Raw genomic sequence first — 26,986 nt, 5'->3', positions numbered from 1 at the left:
TCATGAAACTTTGGCAAATTTCTGCCAGTTTCTATTTCTGTTTTGTAATTCTGATCCATGTGGTTGGGAAGTTATGGTTACTAGAGGTACAAACAGCTGCTTGGATGCCAAGTGCTACTGCAATACACCTGACACAAAATGTACGATGGAAGGTCAGTGAAGTACATTTAGTAATTAGATGAATACTCAAAAGGGATAGGGAATAGACTTTTATCTTGGCATATTTTACATTTGACGTAATTTTATTTCTTACTTCTTTGTCATTTCAAAATTCAAACTTTCAGATGTAATAACCACCTTGAAGCATGCACTATGAATCCATGAAAAGTAATCCAGAGCTACTGTGGGGTCAGATGATGCAATGTGGAATCTATTCAAAAATCCTCATGAAAGATAATGTAACAGTATTAGCATGTCATAGTCATGATATGGACATGTTATAGTCCATGACATGCATCTCATTCGTCCCTTACATATGCCTGTTAGCTCTTCTGAGGCTGAACATAGCTTTAGTCGGAAGTTAAACTTCCACATTAAAACTATAGTCGAATATATCATAACTTATGAAATCTGAAATGCAATTAAATTCATTTGGTGCAAGTTAAGGCATTACAGTGAAGAACATGGGTACAGAGAACCACAGATGACCTTACACTTCCTTCAGAGAAAACTAGACACTTATCTTTCTGTGTCATTTCTGAGTCTGACTTCATAGACTTGGTTCAGTCTAAGTGACAGACAAAAAATGTCATCTAACCAAGAAGTTGTTGTTAGTAAAAAATTATGTATAATGTAAACTCTTAGGTTTCCTGATTTTCTGGTCTACCCTCCACACTGTGCTCTGGGCATAGATATAAAAGCAATATTATTTTTCAACAAGTAAAAACAAAATACCCCTGCAGATGTCTCTATGGTTGATCATCTTCTGCTGTACCGTAGACAGCAGCAGATAGTAGAGCAAACAAAACGAAATTAATTTTAAGTGCACTGTATAATGATGCAACAGGTATGCTGCTGTATAACTTAGGGAAACCCCTCTTATTTACAGCTGAGGACAGAGTACTGCTGATGCTTGGCCTCCTTTAAAACAATTGTTTTAACCATATAAGATGGCGTTCATTTTTCTCCACCTCTGTGCTACCTGCTTCTGTTGCTTTTTTCTGTACCAATAATGTGCAACTTAACCGCTAGCAATAAAACCAAGTTCACACTTTTGACAGATAAGCTGTACACTGTCTTCAAAGTGTGTCTTCTGCTCTGCTACAAACAACTGGAGCAGGTGTTACAGTATAAAAATAAGATAAGGGCTTTAATTTGTTCCAAGCACATCTGCTTCTTGGCACAACAGCAAGTAAATTAAAAACAAAACGAAAAACAAAAATAGATAATATTTTATTTATTGGCTGTTATACTAGATAATGCTTGAATTTTTTTCAATTTTTCCATGCAGTCTTAGAGAGTGCATGTACAATTTTAAGTATGTACAAATCAAATTGCATGTCATCTGCATTTTTTTAATAACAAGTACAATATTATTGACTCACATTAGAGGAATGAGTCTGCAGTAAGTAACTCTACAGAGTTTGTAATAGATTTCATCAAGACAGAATAACTAGAAATATAGAGCAGGCATAGGTCTAGTTTTTTATTGCTTGCTCTTCCCCAAAGGGGAGTCTGCCACTCCAAATGGTCATATGACGTGCATCAGTGCTACAGTCTTCACCTGCCTGCTGTACACGACATTTTCGGGAACTTGTGAAGAGTGACTGAGAACTGAGATATTTAATGTCTTGCATGTTGCTGATGCAAAATGTGGTACTTTAGCTAAAAAAAAAAAATTGGGAGTGTACTATATTAATTAGAATGGGTAGCAACTGCAGTGGAATTTCACAAGTAGGCATGACAGGAAGGGGGTTCTAACTAAAGGAGGAGAGGAAAACACCATGCTAGAGTGAATCTCTCGTAGAAAATGTAAGGAGAGTGATGTTAAGAAACATTCACTTTTGCTTTGGAGTGAATTAGTGAATTTGAAGCTCTGAGTATTGATTCCTTCAAAGGTGAATTAGATTTATCTATATAGGTGAAAAGGTAAATGTTTCTGCTAGCCATCATAAGACATTAGGCACTGAAGTTCCCAGTCTTTCTTCGCCATTGCCTTATATCTCAGATGGAGTTTTGTTTAGGACTGGCTAGTCAGCCACTGAAAAATTGTCTGAAGCATGATTGATTAGAGAAGATGGAGGATGGAGTCCAGTGACATGAAGGGAAGAAGGTGGCTTAAATCACTTGCAGACATTGTTAAAACAGATGGTATAAGTAAAGCTTCTAGTGGACTGTTTTTAGATGTGCAGTGGATAAAACGCTAGACAGACAATTTGAGGGAGGGAATCTTTTAAAAGAAGAATGTTTCTGAAGAGTGAATATTTGCGTGCTGATGTATATGTATTAGCAGAGCATGCATTTGAAGTGAGTTTCTGAATAAAGATTGTTTTACAAACGTTTATATCCTATTGTGATTTTTATACTCTGGGAATTTGTTGAAATAGGTTGAAGTTTGCCTCTTATTGGGTAATTTGTTAAAGCAAGAAGCAATTCTTGGTAAGCTGGAATCTGAGTGAGGCACTTGTATTAAAGTATGGTTGTTGTGTTTATATGATGTTCTGGAAAACCCTCAGCCTGTTTTTGATATTTTATAATGCTGAATGTAAAGTGAAGCTAAAGCTGAAATGCAAATGTAGCATTTCCTGATTGTTTACTTTTGGTTTTAATTAGGAACCCCTTTTTATGCTGGTCATCCTAAGTCCTGCTTTCATTGTATCAAGTGTGGTGTCTATATTTTATAGAAATAAATCATGAGAAGAATCATTGTAAAAATATGTGTTGCACTGCAAAAAACATGGCAGAACATGATTTCAAATGTGCAAATGGTGCATGCAGCAAGCTTGCTGAAATAAAATGTACTTAAGTTATTATTACAGAGATGCAGTTGAAGGCATTTGCTCAGAATAGCAGAGTACAGAAAGGGGACTTGCACTACATGAAAAAGAAGTTAATAGTAACAGTGTAACTACAAAGAAGATTTGGTGGTTGTTAACCCATAGGGCGCTCTGCACCTTGCATGTTATACTTGCTGGATATATACTTTACAGTCGGCACAACCACCTCCACTTTCCATCATAAGTGTTCTGCTTTCCAATATTTCCATTTTTGTCCCCCTGCTGCTGAAAGCATCTGGTTAGCTACCCATAGCCTCATGCTACATTATTTTTTTCTTTTTATAATATTTATTTGTTAACTGGTAAGCTTACTCGGTGTCCTTTTTTGTGGAATCCCCAGGAGCAGTGCAAATTTTTTAATTATTTATTTTTACATTTGTTAACTTGGTGAGTACACTAGTCCAAGGATTTTTTTTAGGAAAAACCCAGGCCACAAGGGCAGTAAAACAATGGGTACATAGAAATGGAACAAACATTAATTGCAACACATGTTACTTAAGGAGCAACATACATCATATAGCATTACAATTAATTATAATGGTGCAACTTACATCAAAATGTGCTCATAATATCAAGGGTAAATATAGCTTAACATGTTGAAGAAGCACTATAAAATCATTGATAAAGTGGTGTACAATAAAATTACTAGTAATAAAAAGGGGGAAGTCCTGAAGTAGGAATAGACAGACACAGCAATAAAGAAAGAGTAAAGTGTGAGTGAAAAGATAGACAGGCAGAGAGATTAATAATGAAGAAAAATGTGGAGTGAAATGAGAAAATTAGTACAGGAGCTACGTTTCATTCAGAGAGAGGACACGTTTATTTTTTTAAGGGAAAGGAAGATTTCAGTCCCATGACATGATCAGAATGATTACTAATGCATGTACGTTAAAATTATTATTGTATTTTATTTCTGTTGGGAGTTAAGAAGAGGCCGTCAGACTTATTTGTGATGATTAAAGCATTTACATTCCTGATGTTATGTGTTTGTTTAATGACTCGCAGAAGAGGAGGAGATCTAGGCAAGTCTGATTTCTTGAGGTATTGCATTACAGACAGTGAGGGCATGTTTTCTGAATGCTTTTCTGTTATAGCCAAAGTGTAAGGGGTTTGTCTAACACGCTGTCATCTGTACTTATCAGTTCATAGATACAACTTCGGAAGTGCATTTATTAGTTTATAAATTAATGAATCAAACAGGAAATTTGGTCTTCTGATTACTGAAAGCCAGTTTGACAGGCAAAGCATTAAATCTTATACTGTAACCTGTAGGCCTGGCACTGGTTTTACTTCAGATGGAATGTGTGCTAGCCATGGCAGAGGTACCAGCCAGGCTAGTGTTGGGGGATCCTTCATGAGATACCTTACCTAAAAAGAACACTCCCCAGTACATCAAGCACTGGAGATTTTTAGTTTTGTGACTCTGTTCTCCCATTGACAGATTGGGATCTGGAGGCATCAATTCTTGCAACTCCATCTGGAAGAGCATTATCTTGAACAGCTGTTGCAGATGATGTGGCAGAGGCCTAGGTGCCCCCAACTCCCCACCCATGGACTTCAACTACTTGCATTCTTGGATGGTGGATGATATGTATTTGACTGTGGCTATTCTCCCATTTTGCTTCTAGATTTTGTTAACAGATGGTACAGATAAAGTGAGAGTTTGTCACTATGCTATGGCTCAGATAGATAGGTTTGGTTCTAAGCTCCTGTCAGGGAATGAACCTTTTAAAAGGGCAGGGTGGGTACCCTCCGCAGGGGCATGGGGTTCAGTCACTTATTCCTTTTGCCTTCCAACACAGTGCTCACTGGCACCTTGGTAGATGTTTAAACTATAGCTGGACTGCTCTTTGCAATGCCAAGAGAGATATCACATAGTCCCCCCTGCAGTATTCCATATTACACTGATATGGTGCTACATGTATGCAATACTTTTCAACCTCTTAGACCAAGAAATATGGACAAAGCCATAAATAAAAGTGGGGCAAAGGTCCAAAAATAGAGACAATTTTAAAATATTTTAAATATTTAAATGTTTTTTAATATTTTTAAATACTGCTCTTACAAACTTAGAAAGTTAATAGAATAACAGGTTTTACATTAGCATGGCTTTTCTGAATGGTATGAAGTCTGAAACTCAAACATTTGTCATTTTTTTTAACTTTAATCTTTAATTATTTGCTGCTAATTTGCCAGAAAACCACATTTTTTTGAAAAACACACCAAAAATATGAGACAAAAATCTGGACATTCTGCGAAGATCTGTACAGTTGAGAGGTATGTGCTTTTCACTTGCTTTTAATATGGGGGAAGGACACACCTTGTGTCTTCTGCAGCAGTCATCTTTAGATGATGACAGACCATTTTAGACCAACCTTCTTGACGTTGATGTCATATGGTGGTTCAGGAACATACCTCCCAACTGTATCAAATTACTCATTTTTTACCGAGTTTTGGGGTCCAAATAATGGGGTGCCATGATTCCTGAGTGGCACCCCTTCATTTCCAACTTTTTCCAGCTTTTTTTATTTTTATTTTTTTTTTTCTGTTTTTTGAACCATTGGGGTTACCAATCTGTCGAAATTGAGCTCAAGGGCTCAGTGCACACATTTCCAGCTGGCTCACTTTGAATGAAATGATGTGTGTATGTATTTACACTGGATCTGTGAGTGGGAAACATTTTTATTTAAATGGAATGAATCTACAAGCGGGGATTTTCTTTGGCTGCACTTACAAGTGGCGTTCCCATTCGAGAAGTCCTACAAATGGATCTGCAAGCATTCTCGATGTCCTTGGTATTGCAGTGCAGGGTGAACAGACAGGATTCTGGCTAAAGTAGGAAACAAGTTACTTTATGTAGTGTGTGTGTGTGTTTGTGTGTGTATGTGAATGCCCCAATTTAATACACCTGGTGGCTAGAGGTACTCTGGCTCAAACCCTGTACCTTGGGTACAAGGCAAAAAGAGTCTACAATCCCTAGCCACCACCACTTGTGAATTTATGCCTCATATTTTTGACCTGTTCCTTATAAAATCTGTGGTTTTCAGGATCTTTGTGGCAAATCACTGAAGGATTGAATTCACTAAATAATGATAGGCATTTGAATTTCAGACTTCATATTCTTCAGAAAATAAATGGTAACACAAAACCTTTTATTCTAGCAATTTTCTAAGTTTATAAGATCAGTATTTGAAAGTTGTCCCTCTTTTGGGGCTGTATTCCCCCATTATTGGCTTTGTCCAGGTTTTTTGTGCTAAGAGGTTGAGAGCTATGGTGAGAAATGAGAACTGAATTCACTAAATGATAGGAAGTGAAGCATTCAAAAGCAAATTGGTAAAATTAGAAACAAAATTTATTATTAATCTAGGTACTTTATATCCTAGAGGGTTGAATTTGGAAGTAAACTGGGACTTATAAGATTTATGCACAGATGAATAGGTAAGGAAAAATAGAAAATGTCACATTAAACAATTTTAAGTGGGTAGTAGAAAAAGTGTAGTAGCACATTCAGTCATTGTTAGTGAGATGTAACTTAAACACTGGTAGGCGCTACAAACTTAGGACATTCAATGATAAATGGTGAAATGTAAAATGTAATACGTTATTTACACTTATTATACAAAGAAATTTTATAATGGAGATGTGCATAATGTATAACAACTTTATAAAAGTGAGGGATGGTTTTATATATGTGTGAGGCACCTTTAACATTTGGGAAATTAAAGTAATTATTAAAAAGAAGTGAATGTATTTAACTAATTAGCACTGCAATTAGGGGGATATAAAATAGCTACTGAATGTAATGAGGTTATTCCTTTGAAGGCTGTTGGAGCTGAGGTACCAGAATGTGATGTGGAATAAAGAATTGTAGCCACAGCTGTGCTCCCATTTGGTTTATTTTATTTCACTAAATGATAGCCATTTTAGTTTCAGTCTTTCTATTTTTTAGGAAACTGCTGATTTGGCATAGTGGTATGTTGCTCTGACTGTAGTGCACAGGGTCCTGGGTTCAGGACTTGGCAGTGAAATGCATCGTGGTAACAGAACATTTTATTCTAGCAATTTTCCAAAATGTTTGTCTCCCCCTGAAAAAAAAGTGAAATTGAAAATAAGTGCGAGAAGCTGTGCAAGATGCCTATGGCTTAGACTATTGTCATTCTATATATATATAGATATATATATATATATATATATATATATATATATATATATATATATATATATATATATATATATATATATATATATATATATATATATAGTGTGGGTGTGGAAGTAGACTTTTATGATGGAAATGTTCTGAATTGGGCAGTTTTGTCATTATTGGTTCATGCATTTTGTTTCATTGCCTACTGCAAAAATGTTCAAACAATAAATTTAAAATGCTCTCTGTCTACCAAGTGTGCTGTATTATACAAGGAATATAATTTTATAAAGTCAGGAAGGTGTATCAAAGATCACAAGTATGTTTCTTGTTTTGTGTACAAGGGGCCATTGATTTGAAAACAGCCCAAAGGTAATCTTTAGCCACCACTGGCCAGATGCATTTTCTTTGGCTGTGATGTGGGTTTGAATGCTGTTTCAATGAATGTGAGTTTCAAGGGCAGAGAAGTTTTAATGCCAAGTATATTTTTATTTTGAGGCAGTATTGCTTTGTTTAGCAGTTTTGCTTAGCAGATGTCTATTAGTGTTTGTGCATTGTGCTATAAAATGTAAACATAACATCCAAATAATCATTGTAGAAGTAAAGCAGTATGCACACATTAGTGTTTATGGTAAATTGGGGCAAAATAGACAGGTAATGGGACACTGGAATGGCTGCAGGGGGACTCTGGTGGTATATTTTGGTTGTCTATTCTTCAGTTTGAGTTTGAAAGTTGGTATCCCACAATTCCACAGGAGTGGGTGGGGTTCCGTAATTATGTACGCAAATTTGATGTTAATCAGCATACAGATTTGTACCTATTTTTCATGGGCCTTGTCCAGATTTTTGATGTTTCCAGGTTGAGAGGTATGTTCAGGAACAGTGACTTTTCTGCAAACAATGTGACTTTGATATGTATGACTCTTGAACTAGTCCTAGAGAATAATGTGTTTATCTTCAAAGATGCTTTTTATCTACAGTTTGTTGGGGTGGCAATGGGCACAGCATGTGCCAATTTGTATGCAAATTTGGTCTTAGCTCAATGGGAATATGAATTTATTTATTCAAACAATCCATTTGTGGACAGCATCAGCTACTATAGACATTTTGTGGATGACATCTTTTTGGTATGGAAAAGTACATCTGATACTCTTTCAGCTTTTGTTGGTTATTTACATACCACAACTACCTTTCTGAGATTTACTCATCACTTTTTGAGTGAATCAAATGATTGTTTTAGATGTTACTGTATCCAAGGATGCGCATGGCAAAATAGAGACTAAGATTTTTTGAAGTCTTGCAAAAAGAACAACATTTTGCATAAAATCAGCATGCACCCCAGACGCATCACTCAGAGTGTGCTGAAGGGTCAGTTGCTCAGAACATCTAGGCTTCACAATATAGATAGTGTGCAGATGAAGCCCTAACAGAGATGTATGAATGGTTCTTGGAAAGATACTACTCCTGTAAGGAAGTAGATGAAGCAGTATCTGAAGTATGTTCTCTAAGGGAAACTGCTGCACAATCCTATTTTAAGGAATACATTGAATTAGCACTTAGGTCAGATAGACAAACTGTCACCCCTTGAGTTGTACTTACATATACAAGCAATGTAGGAGTGATTTGTGAGATTATTAAAAAAAAAAAAAACTGGCCAGATCTGATGATAGATGAAACAGTCCAGGCACTAGAGAACAGCGCTATAAATATACCAAATGCAATAGTTTTCCTTTGTCAGATCGTACAGGTACTTTTTCCATGTCGAACTTGTCAAGCATGCAAACATATTTTGACTATAAGCTCTGTTGGACATCCCTCTTTGTGTTATCAAATCCAGTTTGACTTTTATAATGATTGCAGAAGTTTGAATGTGATTTATTATACAAAATGTCAAGGGTGCAGCAGTTTTTATGTAGGAAAAACAAACCAGATGCTGAAATACAGAATACTTGAATATGCTGGGGACATTCACAACAAAAAACTTACAAATGCTTTAGTTAAACATGTATCTAATTCTGGCTCTACTCATTGTTTTAAATTTACTGTTTTAGAGTGCACTGAATGTACCATTAGAGGAGGGGATATCAGAAACATTACTGAATGTGCTGAACTTGGGTGTATTATTTTAGTAAAAGCAGATTCACTCCCTGGTTTGAATAATAATGTTTCTGTCAAACCAGTTTTACAAGCACGTGGCTTAAGGCATTGATTTTATAATTTTTTAGAATGGTCTTATGAATGGTTTTGCCGTACCACTTCCTGAGCAGTCTTGTGACCTGATTGTTTTTTTTCTGATTGGGTAACTTGTACTTTTAACAGTGCTGCTGTTTGTATGGAGTGTTATGTACTGAAGAAGTGGCCTCCATCTGTGAAAGCACTTACCTTTTACTTTTTGTTTTCTATTAAAGTTTTATACGTGTCAGCCGCGGTGGTCGTGCTTGTTTTTACCTGTTGTTTTACTTTCTAAAACTCATTGTACTCATTTATCCTGACTAGTACTTTCATGCACTGTGACAGGAGTCTGATACTTAAGCAATAACCCACACCTGGGTGTGGGTAATGCTGGATTTACCCACGGTTGGTGTGGTTTGGTCACAAGGGTGAAGCCTGAATGATTAAACAAAGACATCCATGGGTAAATCCAGCATTACCCACACTCAGGCGTGGGTTATTGCTATTATACAATGACATTATTTAAGAAAAAAAATACTTACTTTTCTTAAATAATGTCCTTGTATAATGGTGCCGTGCTGTCCTTCCACCGCTGGACAGCCCCGCTTTGCCATTGCTGATGTACTGCGCATGCGTTTGGAACTTGCATTCCTATGCATACTCAGTACAACAGTGCTCAGGAAAGTAAGAAACAGAGAAAAGAAGAGCTCCATTTCTATGCTTTTTTTTAAACCCTTAAAATTAAAGAATATATCAACTGGACCTTTTTCCGTTGTATATTCTCAACTGGCACGCCGATTGGGCTGGCCAATCAGCGTGCTAGTTTTATGATGTTATCGGCCAGTCATTGTATAATTCTGTATTGTTCACAGTTGTGAATGTCCCTTTTGTTCTTGAACATTGGCAATAGAATGCTTATTCTCCAGTCATCATTCACCTTATTTTTCAAACTGCTTCGAGTAGCTTCTGTAGCCATTTCTCCACTAAGTCCCCCAACATGTTAATTATATGTGCTGTGATGTCATGTGAGCCTGCTGCTTTTCCTGACTTCATCTTCCTTGATACTCTTTCACTGCTTCTAGTGTGAGTTCTTTTCCTCTTCCGTTGTAACCTGTGTCTGGAGTAGTACAGCTTCTGTGGAGTTTTCTCCATTCAGAAGCTGCTAGAAATACTCTTTCCATCTGCATTTGATGTCCTGTGGCCTGGTGAGTAGGTTGTTGTTGGCATCCCTTATGAAGGGTGTATGATGACCATCTTCTTTATTGTTCTGCCTTTGCCTAGCAAACTGATGTAGTTCTCTGTGCCATCTATGGAGTCACTTTCCAGAAAATGTTAAAGTACCTCTGATGCCTTATTCTTTGGTATTGTGACTGCTCTCTTGGCTTCTTTGTTATTCAGTCTTCCACTGAGTGACAATTGCTCCAGCATGGGGTAGACTAAGTTAACAACTGGCATAAGAACAATAGGTTCAAATTAAATGTGAAAAAATGCAGTATTGCTCATTCTTGCAAGCAAAACATTTCCACTTTATATCATATAGGTGACATGACACACTCCTTCAGTCAGACACTGTTGTAAGACATCTAGATACTCTTGCTGAAAATTCTTTATCTTTTGAACATCACATCTCCACAGCAGTTTGGAAAGTTTTCTATCTGGCTCAGTAAAGGCACCTCCTCTAGATCCAAAAATGATTAATTCCTCTTTACTCATCTGTCATCAGATCCAATATTGATCATAATACCACTTTTGCATACATTTGTCTAAACATAATTCTCAGCTTGAGAGACCTCGGAAAGTCTTAGTTGAAAAGATAAATGACCTCAAGACCCTCAGATATCCAGACTGAATGTTAGTCCTGTGTCTGCAGTCGGTCTCTTATACACTACTCCATGGTTATCTGTGGTTAGCCTTTCGAGATAGAAGACCTCTGACAGTCCTTGACCTCCTATTCTTACAGAGAACAAATACATCCTCAAATACCCGGTTAAATCACCCATACCTTTAACAACAGATAAATGAGACAACTTGGCATGATAGATTCATATCCCAACATATCCCTCACCTCTTGAGTACATTCCCACTGCATAGCAAGCAGACTAGCACCATTGCTACCTTCAAGGTAAACCTAGTCAACTGGATGGGCAGCTTCAAATTACTCTCCCAGCCTACCTTGTGTTGCCCTATTTATTTATTTTTTATTGTTTATTCTTTTGGTACTGGGTAAACTAGTCCATATGATTCCGCCAAGTCCCAACCCAGACAAAAGGCAAAGCAACCATGCAGCTTAACTATCCAGATTTTCAAAGAATGCCCAGATTTTTGTTTCATATTTTTGGTCTATTCCTCATAACATTTGTGTTTTTTTGGAAAATCACTAGGGTGATCTGAGAATCGATGCCACTATATAATGACATACCTTTGAGTTTCAGACTCCAAATCCTTCAGAAAATGTATGTTAAAGCAAACCCTGCTACTCTATCAACTTTATAAGTTTATAAGAGCAATATTTAACATTTGCCCCTGTTTTGGGGCCTTTGTCCCTCATTTTGTCAGGCTTTGTCCAGATTTTTTTAAACTAAGAGGTTGAGAGGTATTAAGCAACTGTACAAAATACAAAAATATGTAAATATAAAAGTTAAGGAAGTATGATCTGACAAGTTCATCCAGTGAATGATGGTCAGAAAAAGTGGGAGTTCTTTCTACTAAGAACATAACCAGAAAACAAAAGTCTGTATGAAAAGGGTATTTAAAGCAAAAAGTGACTCAGATGAAGCATGCAAACAACATCTAACATTTAATTAATAGCCATTACATACAGCAAAGTAGAAAAACAACTAGTTTGAGTTTAAGCATGTGTGTTTACATTTATTACGCACTACTGACACTCTTCTCCTTAATGGAGATTGGGAGTGACCATTTCCTCACTGATATATTCAGTTGTCATATTCTGTTGAGTATGTTGCTCATGATTAGGACATCACTTGCAGGGAGATTTGCCTGTTTCAGAAAATGAAAGGCCTCGCTTTAATGCGATTATCTTTTTTTTTCTAAGGAATCATTGATGAATTCCAAACATAATTCAGAAGTGGCAGAAATGAATTTACATTCTTTTTTTTTTAAGAATAATTTGAAAATATTAGATATTGGCCTCCCTTCTGGATGATCTAGCTGAAGATGAAAGTGAGCCAGTTTGTTCAGGGTCCTTCTAGAATCTAATGTAAAGTTCAGATGTAAAACTTGAGAATGCAGGCCAATGCAACCTGTACACACCACCTAACTCTGGAGTTCTGCCGAAACCTTTTTTTCGCAGATGTGTCATGTACTTTGATGATTCCTTAAACAGATTTTGATAAACATATCACCTGTATTTGTGATATCCTCTGTTTATATTATATTTAAATTATCAAATGAATTCTCAACTTCTGCATACTGCACCCAGGTTAAGTACATCACAGCATACTTTTTAACTCTCACTCTCAAAAGTGTAAGTCAGGTTTGGAGGAAGGGGAAAAAAGGGTAAGAAAGACATATCAGAGACGGGATTTCAAAGTCGGGGATTATTAAAAGAGTTTTAAGATGTTTTTTTGTTATGTTTTGATATTTTTTGGTAGAGTCTTGATTAGTCTTGATTTGTTATATCTTGAGAGTAGATTCCATATTTTACCTAAAATTAATGCAATTAATGCATTGTAAGATTATTTGTAAAGTTACTAGGGAGTTTATTACATTATTTAGTGTGGCTAGGCTTTTATAAGGAGAAAAAGATCTTGTCAGACTAGAGTATATTGTCTCCGAGAAGGCGTCCGTGAAATGACAAGAGTAATTGTTGGTAGAGTAGGTGGTTGTTAAGCTCTAGCCAGTTTAGTTGTTTGAGGTTGTGACAGTACATCACACCTTATATGTTGGAGTAGTCTATAAGTAGTGCCATAACAGAGTTCCAGCATTGTACGATAAAATATGCCTATGACTTGAATTGAAGGCTGTGTAAGTTAGTTTGGAAATTCATTAATTTAACAAAAATGTGTCTGTAATAATTGAAGGGCAACCAAAAAGGAATACATAATAGTATGCAAATGCATACTATGGTTTCTCTTCAAAGCAACTTCTTCTTCTTCTTTCGGCTTTTCCCGGTTAGGAGTCAGCACAGTGGATCACCTTGTCTGCTCATGATTGGCAGTGGAGTTTTACAGTGTTGAGTTGCCAGCCCGGTGCCCAACTTTCCACAGAAGGCACACTCACACACGCACTCACACCTAGTGGCAATTTAAATTGTCCAATCCACCTACAGCATGTCTTTGGGATGTGGGAGGAAACTGGAGCACCCGGAGGAAACCCACATGACCACAGGGAGGACATGCAGACTCCGCACAGAAGGCAGCCCAGCCGAGGATCAAACTGGTGAACCTCTTGCTGTGAGGTGACAACACTAACCGCTGCACCACCGTGGATGCCCATTTTCTCTTCACAGCAGCAAGAGGCCAAATTTAAAATTCAGAGTGATAAAATATGACTAACATGCTGCTAATTTACTTATTAGCCATACTTCATAGCTCCTGAACACACAGTCAGGGCTAGCCATAGGAATAGGTGTTCAGGATTGTTGTCTAAGGCACCATCACTTTGCAGGGCAGAGAGGTGCTTTTTGTTCCTTATTTCTTTATTTTTTATTCATTTCTATTTATTTTGTCCACTCAGTTTATAATACCCATGTGAGCTTCCTCTTGAGTGCTCAGAGCTGGTTGCATTCTGTCTACAAGTGTAATATGTCTGTGTAAGAGTCATGCATAATACCAAAAAAAAGAAAAAAAAGAGTCGGCCTATCCCATGGTGCTGCCTTCCCATTGAGATAGAGTTGCTTGTAGTTACCAAATCCATTTCTCTGATGGTGAAGTTACTGCTCACTAAGTTAGCTGCAGTTCAGCACTGAATTGTTGAGGGCTACCTTCCTGGAGCACATCATCAGCCGACCAGCTAATGGTCACACCATTATACCCAGTATGTAATTGAATCAGGGCTGGCTAACAATTGTATATAAGTGCACAAAGCAGAAAAACAATTATAGCATACAGATGTGTTTTCAACTCTTAACACAGACTGTATCTTCACATTTGTCATGCGGTACAACAAAAGTAAGATTAATGCAAATGCAATATGGGTATGTGATTTTCAGCAATGTCTAGTGCATCCAAAACACAGTAAGTTAAGATGAAGGTTTCTGTTAGCATTCAGTGCAGTGTATGTATGAGAAAAAGATCAATAACATTGGTTCACTCAATGTTTTGTAATGTTTAGGTGTGATACTCTATGTTACCATATCAGACTGCAAATTCTGATGAATTCCTAGATAATTTCAAATGCTTCCTCTATGCATTTAAGTAGTTTGTGCGAGAAGGTTAGTTTTCAATATTCTTCTCCATTTTCAGTTTTATCTCTAAGTGAGTGAAGAGTTTGAAAGCTATGATGAAAATTAGGACTGTGGATTTTGCTGACTGCTACTTACCCAAGTTGGTAGTTATCTTGGTACTGGTCCTGAATTTATTTGATTTTATTTGCATTTGTTAACTAATTAGATGGGTGGGTCCAAAGACCCTTTTCAGTCACAGCCCAGGCCAAAAGGCACAGGCAAGATACACAGAAGAAACAAAAAGTACACAGGACAACTAATAGCTGCATAATTACACAATGTTGTACTTTACACCTAATTGGGCATGACTGACAGACCATAGTATGGATTTCTGAAGCCTGTGGTTCCTAAATAATTCATTCATATACAGCTATGCTTGATAATTTGTTTGCACATACTTAAGGCTATATTGAAAAATAAACAATAAACAGGATACGCTGGAGGGATAGATTCCTGTCCCAGAGACTTCCTATACTCTGGAACAAGCTACCCATCTATGTCAAGCAAAGTTCTTCATTAACACTCTTCAAGAAAAATCTTGATGAGTGGATGGGAAATAGGAAATACACCCCTGGGGATCACTTCTGTGTCTCTGCTGGACAGTGGCACAGGAAAATAACTTTCTTGTGTGGCGTAAGCTATGGTACCTTGCTGGCTAGGCTTATGTAGGCCCTTGGGCCGATAGCCTAGTACCTAGCTATGAACCTATGAACCTATGAAACAGCACTGTGTAATACTGCAGAATCAGAACTGCTGGTTAAAGGAACAAAGTTTGTGACAGTTACAGCACAGTCTATAACTCAAGGAACTTAACTGGCTAGAACTACTCTACTTCTTATCTTTAGCACAACTTGCTACTGTTGTACATAAGCAAGACAACTATCCAACCATAAAAAAATCATAATATTCTGCTCCCTGAAAGACCATTTCTGTTACTTCTGAATTATGTTCGGAATTCATCAATGATTTTTTAGAAAAAAAAAGATATTCACATTAAAGCGAGGCCTTTCGTTTTCTGAAACAGGCAAACATCCCTGCAAGTGATGTCCTAATCATGAGCAACATACTCAACAGAATATGACAACTGGATATATCAGTGAGGAAATGGTCACTCCCAAGCCCCATTAAGGACAGGAGGGTCAGTAGTGCTTAATAAATGTAAACACACATGCTTAAAATCAGACTAGTTTTCTACTTTGTTGTATATAATTAAATGTTAGATGTTGTTTGCATGCTACATCTGATTCACTTTTTGCCATAACAAAATCTCAGAATTCTTCAGGGGGCTCCTTATACTCAAACACAATTTCAGAAATGTGGAACTCCATCCCTCTAGCACTAAAAATAGATCAAAATTGGAATTCCATCAAAAACAATTAAAATGTCACCTGAGAGAAAAATGAATCTGTTCTTGCATCTCAACAGGCTGACTGCCACAATACCAATATGATTTCTCATTACAATAATTTCCCCTTACTCTCACTCAGCTATATCCTTCTTACTGTTACTATCTTGCTAATGTAATGTTTCTCTACTCTTAGAAATATTTTTTCACAAAATATGATTTTATTACACCAATGACCTAAACCGAGACTAATGTGTTCCCATAAAGTAAAATCATTGGTGCTAGTAAGTTCTCTGAATAAATATTTCCTTCTTATACATATATATATGTGTGTGTGTGTGTGTGTGTGTGTGTGTGTGTGTGTGTGTGTGTGTGTGTGTGTGTGTGTGTGTGTGTGTGTGTGTGTGTGTGTGTGTGTGTGTGTGTGTGTGTGTGTGTGTGTGTGTGTGTGTGTGTGTGTGTGTGTGTGTGTGTGTGTGTGTGTGTGTGTGTGTGTGTGTGTGTGTGTGTGTGTGTGTGTGTGTGTGTGTGTGTGTGTGTGTGTGTGTGTGTGTGTGTGTGTGTGTGTGTGTGTGTGTGTGTGTGTGTGTGTGTGTGTGTGTGTGTGTGTGTGTGTGTGTGTGTGTGTGTGTGTGTGTGTGTGTGTGTGTGTGTGTGTGTGTGTGTGTGTGTGTGTGTGTGTGTGTGTGTGTGTGTGTGTGTGTGTGTGTGTGTGTGTGTGTGTGTGTGTGTGTGTGTGTGTGTGTGTGTGTGTGTGTGTGTGTGTGTGTGTGTGTGTGTGTGTGTGTGTGTGTGTGTGTGTGTGTGTGTGTGTGTGTGTGTGTGTGTGTGTGTGTGTGTGTGTGTGTGTGTGTGTGTGTGTGTGGTGTATGTGTGTGTGTGTGTGTGTGTGTGTGTGTGTGTGTGTGTGTGTGTGTATGTGTGTGTGTGTGTGTGTGTGTGTGTGTGTGTGTGTGTGTGTGTGTGTGTGTGTGTGTGTGTGTGTGTGTGTGTGTGTGTGTGTGTGTGTGTGCGTGTGTGTGTGTGTGTGTGTGTGTGTGTGTGTGTGTGTGTGTGTGTGTGTGTGTGTGTGTCTGTGTGTGTGTGTGTGTCTGTGTGTGTATGTGTGTGTGTGTGTGTGTGTGTGTGTGTGTGTGTGTGTGTGTGTGTGTGTGTGTGTGTGTGTGTGTGTGTGTGTGTGTGTGTGTGTGTGTGTGTGTGTGTGTGTGTGTGTGTGTGTGTGTGTGTGTGTGTGTGTGTGTGTGTGTGTGTGTGTGTGTGTGTGTGTGTGTGTGTGTGTGTGTGTGTGTGTGTGTGTGTGTGTGTGTGTGTGTGTGTGTGTGTGTGTGTGTGTGTGTGTGTGTGTGTGTGTGTGTGTGTGTGTGTGTGTGTGTGTGTGTGTGTGTGTGTGTGTGTATGTGTGTGTGGTGTGTGTGTGTATATGTGTGTGTGTGTGTGTGTGTGTGTGTGTGTGTGTGTGTGTGTGTGTGTGTGTGTGTGTGTGTGTGTGTGTGTCTATCATCTACATATGTATATTGCAGTGCGGATTCTCATACTATATATGATACCTGACCTGTTTTTGCTTAATCTCTTTTATGCGTAATCTTATACTGTATATAATTATATAAATTTTGTTTAGATTTTCATGATTGTTCTAATGATTGTACAATATATGGAGCTTTTCTTTCTGGGCCTCCACTTTAAAGGGGTTCATGATAAACCCAGTCAGAGTCTCCCAGTAGACAAAGGCAAAACAAATAAATAAAATAAAAATAAACAGTTACGTGTTTAACAATATATGTGAAGCAACAATATTTGTTTCTATTTTCAGGTAGGTTTTTGTGTTTTCCTAAATGAGCTAGTAGAGAATTCCTGATTAGTAAGGCTATCTTAGAGAAAGCCTTCTCACCTATAGTTAAGTTGAAATGAGGCCTGTGAACTAGGGTATCTTGGTTAAGGAGGGAGTAGTTAGATGTGTAAGGCTGAAATTTGTTTATTAGGGGTGAGTAATACCTGTTACAAAATTAGCTTACAAGTGAATGAGTTTAGAAATAAAGGCTGTAGATTATATTTCTTTTTGGGAGACAGAGGAATAAACTTTTAAGATTTTGCTTTCAGTGATTTGAAGGATAATGCTGCTTTGTGATGAGTTAAGGGAGATTATAGGAAAAGATATTCTAGACTTGGAGTTATAACATGTCTTGCTTCTAGTGGTAGGTGGTTAGACAGCCTGTAAGAAACAATCAGTCGGATTAGTACGTTTTGATCTTGGATTGCCATGTGGGTATGAAATGTAATGTTTTGTTCTATAATTAAGCCTAGGTATCTTTGTTCAGAGACTACAGGAAGGAGGATATTTTGAGGTCAGTTATAAGTAAGTTTAGTATTTAGAAAGTCTTTCAGGGGGTCCTCAGCAAAGTTGTTAACTATTTCCATATTACAGTATAATTATGTTTACAGGACTTGTTTAAGGAATGGAAAGATTTATGTGCTTTGTAATAACATCTGCATACAGAATAGGATTAATATTTTGGAAGGTCATTTGGGAGATTGCTAATGAAGAGAGACAATAAGAGAAGACCAAGCACAGGGCATTGAGGGATACCGTTATAAAATAAATGGAATCAGATTGCAAGTTGTTTGATAATATAGTAAAGGATCATTAGACAGGTCCCTGCCATAGTTTATTTGAAAAGGCACAATCTTCTAGCTTTTCCAGAAAGATTTTATGGTCAACATTTTCATATACTTTTTTCAAGATCAAACAATATGCCACCCATAAGAAGGCCCTGCCCGCTATTAGATATTATTTTGCTTGTAAGTGTACATGTGGTTGAAATGCTTTTGTAATGGGATCAAAAGCCATGTGGTCTGTTTGTTAAGACATAGTACATTTGTATGTAGTCTAGAATTTGGTTGTGCATATTTGTTCTCATTTTCCTTTTGTCATTACATCTACTTATTCCCCTTCCCTATACCTCCTGTTAACTATGCCCAGACTCCTTCCCTATGTGCACTCATTCTTATTCATGACAAAGCTGGCCTCCTTTTGTTTCCTAGATGTCTCTGCCATGTGCATACATGTCCATACAGTACCCCATTATATCTATTTTATTCTTTACATTGTTTGCTCCCACGACACCTGACCATCAGCTACTCGTTGTGTCCCTCCACAATCTCTGAGTCACCAAACTAGTTGATACCCTAGATTCAGTCTATATCAAAGGCCAGAAAAGAGATCAAGGCATCCCACTGTACTGCTCTACTGCTACCAAGGCCAGAATGTTTTGTTTTATGCCCTAACGCTAAGCCTGTCACCACACACATGACAAAGTATCCCCAGTTTTTGTTTTGAATGCTGTATTCCTGCCCAGTTCTCGCCAGCTGAGGGAGTAGTAATATTAGACAGGGAATACCCCCTCCCCCCATGGGATAGGTGAACCAACAAAAGGCTACTCTTTTCCACATTAAAACTACAAAAACATTATGTAAAGGCTGCATGCATTACACCTTTGACCTTGTCCTAGTACTTATAATATGTCAGTATAATATTGTGCTAATGTACAGAAACATGACAGTGAGCCTAGCTGGGGTGTGCAACAGTTCTGTGTAGCTTCAGAAAACAACAAACTTCAACTTCAGAAGGAAGGCAACAAGTTGTGGTATGACAGGTGAGAAACAAAAATGTTATATTGACTAGGAAGGCAGAGTAGATGATTGCATCACCAAATTATCAATAGAAAGGGTATCAATGTGCATAAAAGACTTTCAGATGTATTAATATTATACAGTGATCCATGCATTATAATTTTGGGGAACAAACAACTAATTTAAAGTTAACACAATACAAGTTTCAATGTAAAACTTTATAAAGGTAGCATTACAAAATGGGTCTAAGAAGCAGCTGTGTTAATGGCTGAAAAATATAACCTTTAATGTACATTGGATTTTGAATGTAAACACTATTAAAAATTGTCAGATTTTCATATAAATTATCAAATTAATGACAAATGCAGTGACTCTGCATTAAAAGAGGTAAATTAGTAATCAAATGCAGGAATGTGTAAGCAGAGAAAAACATTTTTGTGAACTAATAAAGCAGTTTTCATGCATTATTGCAGACACATTTGTGGAAAAGTATTCAAGACTATTGTGGCTGCTTAAATGAACAAAAGTGGAAATTACTATTTGACAACAAAAATAGGCTTTATAAGTGTGCATGTCAGTTTACAACTGACTGTTTTATCTCAGTTTGTGCAAACGTGTTTTTATACTGAATGTGAAAAATAAATATATGGGCTATATCGTGGTGGGGGGGCTACAATCTGGAAACTGGTGTACAATTTCATAACTAATGACAGATTGTGAATAATATTCTGGGTCAAGACCTTAGTTTGACAGTTGTCAACAGAAATAGCCTGAGGATTTGCTTGAGTCAGACTATACTTAAGTGCCATCAGGTTCTCCTGCAAACAAATGTTTTTATGTCTTGTTGCCTTGGGGGTGTTACTGTTGACCTCCTAAGGTATTAATATATTTTAAGTTTGAATAATCATGTACGGATTAAACAAGACACAAAATATTCAAATAACCAAACCTTCTTTAGCCACTAACATTCTTCCTAGCTTAGGCAACGTGCTAGAGACTCTGTTCTGTTTATAAATCTCACATATTCAACAGTACCAACTCCTTTCCAGTCACCAGTCCAGGTTCTGCATGAGGAGAAGCACAAGCATAGAAACCTAGACTTTCACTGCTGATATTTTGATTAACATGGACCAAGATAATCTTACTGGGGCTCTTTACTGACATCACCAAGTGGTTAACCTCTCCCAGGTAACAAGTGCCTTTTACCATACGTATGAGCATTGAAGCTGTTGGCTGGTTTAAAAGCTTTCTATTCAACAGAAGTGCCCTTCTGCTTCTCTGTGTCTATAAACTAATTCCCTACACAGCTTTCCCTGCACAAGTTATTCTGTAGGTTGATGACATGGTTATTTACAAGTCAAGTCCCCTCTCACACTGTAATCAAATATCTCCTCAAAAGGCTCTGTCACAGCTTTTCTCCTGATTGAACAAAATGGGTCTCGCACAAGAAGTCACAAGCCACACTTTTTTGGGACCAAGCAGAATGTTTCCATTTCCAAAAGGCTAGTAAATTCAAATCAGTAAAACAGAAGGCAAAAGTAAAAAAAAAAACTCTTCTGGACTTGGAAAGTGTAACATATTTTTTCTAATAAGGCAGGGCAGTAGTTTACAAAGGTGTACTACTAGCCCAACTCAAATGCACCCTCTCGCTAATTTCCACTGCCTCTAAGAAAGAAAATGTTTTGGCCTGATAGATGATATCTAACAGGACTGGTCATTTTGCCACTCTTTACCCACCATTTGAGCATCATTGCCAGCTCCGGTTGAATGCTTCCCATCTGATTTCTTTTATTCAAACTTCTGTAGCAGCCTGCCAGTCAAGCTCTCAAAAACAGTCTTAGATTGTCTCACCCCAGTACCTTCGCCCTTCATCCCCTTTAAGATACTGTCTCTTGCATTGATCACAGTTTCCCCATACTCACTCCCCAAATTACAGGAAACCCCTCCCTCTTCAGTGAAAAGCAGTGATTCCTACACAACTTTTCACAAAAATGCGACATGTAATGCTTTCTTCAGTTCATTCCATCCAACCTCTACATAATCTCTGTATCTCCCCACCTCTTCATAATTTCACATGATTCTACTATTTTGCTCAAATGATACATCTACTTTTCCATTAATTCTTTATTTCCTATGTTCTTCATTTTTAAGATCAGCTTTGAATACTTTATTTCCTTTGTTCTTCAGTTTTTAAGAACAGCTTTCCCACTGTGTATACTATATAAATTATAACTGGTTTTACGCTTTTATGGACTGTACTATACATGCATTTTTATCACATCAGTTTGCTGTCGGGTCACCCTACTGGAATTCATCCATATGTTCTCACATTTTATTGCTGTTTGCTGAGTGTATTTCTACCAGTGTTTAGGAAAATGTTTTTGTGAGTATTTCTTGATTATGTATACCTTGGCTGGGACTGAAAAGGGTCCATTTGGATCAGTGAATCAGTGCTGTATTCTGGTTAACAAACTCAAATAATTAAATAAAATAGGTAAATAGGCAAGTAAGTATGTACATCATTAAGTAAGGAAAATTTTGATGAGACGATAGGTGTCCAAAACAGTACCTATACTGGCCTAGGACATAACTTCTAGACTTTTTATTAAATTAATTACTTTAATAAATTAAACATCTTTTCCATATAATCAAATCAAAGAAGTTCATTTCTACTTGTAAATTAAGAGTTAAGGAAAAAAATGCTAATTGTTCTGTATTTACTATTAAATGTATTTTTCAACTAAGAAAACGGTGTCAACATAGTTTGTTTGCTATTTCCAAACTTGTGGATGAAGTGCCTGATAGGTGATGTGCTTGTAGGCTCTTTTCTTAGGGTGGTGGTTGTCCTTTTCTGCCTGTGAGAGGGTCTTGGTGGTTTCTTGAGGGTAGTCTGCTCCAAATTGTGGTCCACTAATTAGTGGTCAGTTTCCTCTGTCCTGTAAGGAAAAGTTCTGAGCAGCGCTTATCTGCCAATAAAGGAATTTTAAATCCAAAAAATGAGTAAGAGACTTCTGTTCAAAACCACTACCACCCTCAGGAAAAAACCCTCCAAGCACAACCCCTATCAGGCAAGTTAACCTTAACTCCAAGAGCTAGGGAATTGAGAATTACACTTGCAACACCAGGACTAAGCAGCAACCTTACTCTTTAAACTTGAGGATGAAGGGGAAAAAAGTATCATAGAGAAGCATATATTTCCTTTTAAGGCCTTTATCAAAGATGGAGTGCTTCATCTCATAATCCAGAGTGCAAAACGATTATATAAGGTTACAGTGGAGGTGTTGTCTTACAGTTGACATGCTTAAAGTCTCAGCCAGTTCGCCTGTGCTGTAATTGGCTATGCTTATAACTTCATATAGACGCTTCAGCAGTACATAATAAATAATTAGCTTTTGTGCTGTGTCTGCACTCCATTTACTGTTTCTTCCATATGATTTATATTATACATTTAATCTTTATTACTGTTCTATAACATAATTTAATACAGATAGTGAAATATGACGAAAGCTAATGATGGCATGAATGAATGATACAGTGTCTGGAACAAATTAACACCTGTCATAGCATCTTCTGCAAAATGACTCTGCTCAGGATATTTTTTATAGGGTAACTTTAAACCTGCAATGAGCTGACACTCTCCAAGATTAGCCCAGGCTTGTTAATGTAACAGTGAGCTAAAATTAAATTGCATTCTAAGGATATGTGCTTTTGTGTTCTGTCATTCTTTAGCACATTTGAACATAATCACTGCGTTGAAGATCATAGCAAGGGCAGGCAGCAGTGTCTGAGGCAGGTGCGGCACTATATTGTCTGATGCCCCAATTCTAGGCTATAATCTGTACTGCACTCTTCAAACAGGCAATCACAAAAGCAAGGTATTCTAAATAAGAGAAAGACAATACCAAATATATCTGCTTTACTGAGAAACATACTTCCATGTGTAATATGCAAAAGTCGTCATTACATATTATGAATGCTCTTCAGGAAGACACAACCTACAACTTCATGAAGCAGTACACTGGCTCACATGATGTTTCCAACTTAGAAATCATAGATACCCACAGAGTTCCTGATAGCTAGAAGGGCCGACTACTGTATGCGTGATGTAACTTCACATGGATGCATATTTATTATATTTCTCAAGTAGCCCTGCTGATTTTAACAAATTAAAAAAATGAATGGCAGGATGTTAACAGTAATGTTCATCATAATGATTACTGTTGCATTAGCCTTAGCCTTATATGGGTTACATCCTGGCAAGGATATAACAACCGGCCAGCTTCCAAATCTTCAGGACACCTTCCTTGTGCCCAAATAGTCAGGCAGCTTGAGCTGAGTTGACTAAATGACAAGAATGGGCACAAAGCACTTCAAAGCTCCACTGCCACCAAAGGGTATGCTCCTCTGAGGCTTTCGATGGTCATCGGTTGGCTTGTGCTTTCCGCTGCTGGGAAGATATGTTCCCTTTGGTGGAAAAGATGACCATTTTCTTAATTTTGTTGATGTTTCACTGCTTTCCTCTTCAGGAAAGTTATTTTAAAGCTAAGAGTGTTGTGTTTTAACAGATTGTCTTGTGACTGTAATGTACGTTTTAAATGGAACACTCATTTTTCTGTCATTTTAAAAGTGGTGTATTGTAACTGAAAACGTTTTTTTTTTCTTGTGGAGAAATTGTGTTTATTTTACTTTTGTGGGGTTGGCATAGTGCTTTAAATGCTTTTTTACTGTGTTTTTCTGTCACGTAGTATTTACTGGCAATTGCTACTTGTCCTAGTTATTTCCTCTGCAGCTGTTGGAGTTCCCTCAGTGGACAAAGGAGAGACATCCTAGTCTATTCTGCGAAAGGGAACAGGGAAATTTTCCCTGTTGTGTCAGAATGCTGTGCCCATCCCTGAGGAATCTGCTGCTGCTATTAGTTTCTGTTAAAAGAAAGACAGATTCCAGTTTTCTTGAAGAAATTCATGATTCTGAATCTGAAAAGGAAAAGGAAGATGCAGGGATGGATACAGATTTCTGATTCAGACTCAAGTACAGCTAAGTTTCTGATTCTGTCTTTGGGGGTTTCTCTTTCTTTGAGACTGTTGCTAGAATGTGCCAGTGTTTTCAGTGGGAGGACAATGAGGTATCTCAGTCTCTCAAAAAATACTATAAACTGTTACAAAAGGATTTTCCAGAACCTACACCAAACCTGACCCAGTAGCAATAGATTTATTGATCCCACTGCTGCTAAACACTTAGTTAATTCTAATCTTATTCTTTCTGATATGCATGGGAAAATTATTGATATGAATGGGAAAAAAGTGCATACTTCTGCAACTTTGATTTGCAGAATTTTGAATTGTCGGGTTCATATATATTATAGTTTGATCTGAAAAATTATGAAAGTATGAAAAATGTTTTATCTGCAGTTTCTTTTAGTGAGGAAAAATATGCTATGAATAACTTAATTTCTTCTACTGCACAGCTCACTACTCATTGCTTACAGTGTGTATGTGTGTGTGACTTCTTTCAGGGCTAGGCCACTGGTACTGTTTTGAGGAGGTTTGCATGGCTGCATTATCAGAACCTCGCAGATTATGCTAAAAATGATTCCTTAAATTCTCCCTTGTATAGGGATTTAGTGTTTGGTCCCTCTGCTATAGAGGTGATCAAAAAGTGTGATGAAAAGGGCAAGCTGATCTACAGAATTGCTAAGATCTTTCAGCCCTCTTTTTCCAAATTTTCCAAGAGAGTTTCTATCTACTCATCCAATTTTTACAAAAAAAAAAAAAAAAAACCAGAATAAATAGTGTCAAAAATACAGGTAAAATACAGGTAAAGAGATATTTAAGAAGAAATGGCAAGGAGGTTGCTAAAATAAGTCTTGAACCTCCCCAAACTAAGTCAGTCCAGTTAGTCCGAATGACTATTCAAGAGACCTTGTGACCCCCTCTCACCCTGGTCCATTTTCCTTTCAGGAAAGTCTGGATCTCCATTTTTTTTCTCTTTGGTAAAAGATTGTTTAAGACAAATGGGTTCTGAAAATCATTCATCAAGGTTACAAATAGCAGTGGATGTAAATCATTCCTCATCTCCAGATCAGACTCTTTTGTTTCCACTAATTCTTCATCACATGCTATCCCAAGGAGTGATAGAACCAGTTATTCAAGAATGTTCCTAGTGCCAAAGAAAGAAGATGCTTAGAGAACAATTCTGGATCTTTTTTACCTAAATCTGCTCATGATAGTGCCTACATTCAAAATGATGTCACTTCACTTCATTTCAAAACCTGTTACATTTTCTTCCTTTTTCAAGTTTCATGGCACCACTAGACTTTAAAGATGCTATCAGACATCCTTATTCATCCAAACTTCAGAGGTTTCTTTAGGTTTTATGTGTCTGGATCACATTATCAGTTTTCTGCTTTATGTTTTGGACTATCCACTGCACCAAGAGTGTTCATAAAGTGTCTAGCTCCGGTTATAGCTTATTGCAGGCTACATGGTATCCACATTTTTCCATTCTTAGATGACTTGCTTGTGTTTGCAGAGTCTTTTACAAAGCAAAACGAGTCTCTCTTGGGTGAGAGATCTCTTACACAAGCTGGGATTTCAACAGAATATTCAAAAGTCTTAGCTGATGCTTTCACAAAAGGTTGTGTTCCTGGTATACCAACTAGACACCTCAGTTCAAATAGCTTTTCTTTCACAAGAAAAAAAACAGATCTTCATCTAGATCTATTTCTAAGGTTTTCCACTCTGACTTTGGTCACTGTGTGGGAATACCTCAGGAGTTTGGATCTCATGACAGCTTTGATTCTCATGATGACCCTGACAAGACTCCACATGAGAAAGATAGAGTGGTATTTGAAATCATTTTTGTCCTAGCATCAACTCCCTTTCTTTTCAAATCTGGGGTTTGTCAGAAGAGAAGTGTTTTGATGGAGGCAACTGATATCTTCAAAACCAGGCCTCGCCTCCCTGTTCCAAAGCAGTCAGTTACCAAAGATGCATCAGACTTTGTTAGGAGAACAGTTTCAGGAGGGATAAAAGTGCAGGGGCTATGGGGCACTAAGGACAGATGCAAGCACATAAACATCAATGAGATGCTTGCCCTGATCAAGGCACTCAACTCTCTGAATCACCTTTCATCCTCAAGACCTTTATGAGTTGTTACAGACAATATCACAGCCATGTGGCACATCAACAAGCAAGGGGAACCAGATCACATTTCTCTTGCAAACTAGCCATGTTAGCTTGAGATACAGCTTCACAGCACAATCTCACTGTACAGGCATCCTACATTCTGTCAGAGCA

This window comes from Protopterus annectens, chromosome 12.part0, assembly GCF_019279795.1.
Source record: "Protopterus annectens isolate FY-2018-M chromosome 12.part0, PAN1.0, whole genome shotgun sequence".
Classification (NCBI taxonomy): Eukaryota; Metazoa; Chordata; order Ceratodontiformes; family Protopteridae; genus Protopterus; species Protopterus annectens.
Note: the sequence above shows the minus strand (reverse complement) of the source record.